This window comes from Halyomorpha halys, unplaced genomic scaffold (assembly GCF_000696795.3).
Source record: "Halyomorpha halys isolate HHAL.00 unplaced genomic scaffold, Hhal_1.1 Scaffold1242.1, whole genome shotgun sequence".
Classification (NCBI taxonomy): domain Eukaryota; kingdom Metazoa; phylum Arthropoda; class Insecta; order Hemiptera; family Pentatomidae; genus Halyomorpha; species Halyomorpha halys.
The window spans coordinates 164,343-164,731 of NW_027111800.1; positions in this window are offsets into that span (position 1 = coordinate 164,343).

Below are 389 nucleotides of genomic sequence, written 5' to 3' on the forward strand. Positions count from 1 at the left end.
ATAAAAAAAAGAAAACTTAAAACTTTTAAACCTAAACATAAAAACTTTTAACGCTAAACATATTACAAAGTAAGAATATACATATGCTCGCTTTGATTCTTCCGAGCTGTGCTTAACATAACAAAAACAAAATATTTCCATACCACTGAAGCTAAGAACTACACATAAATATACAATGTAGGGCCCTACTACATGAGTTACAATCGTAAATGATACAAGCACTGAAAACACAACAAAAAAAAAATAAAAATAAAGAATACATAGGGAAAAAAAACAAAAATCACTCTCTTGAAGGTCCAGGCTGAGCGCCGTCGTCCGGCTCGGCACCTTGCACTAGGGGAAGTATTCGCAGTTCCTCGAGATGAACTGTGCGGGACCGAAATGGGTGA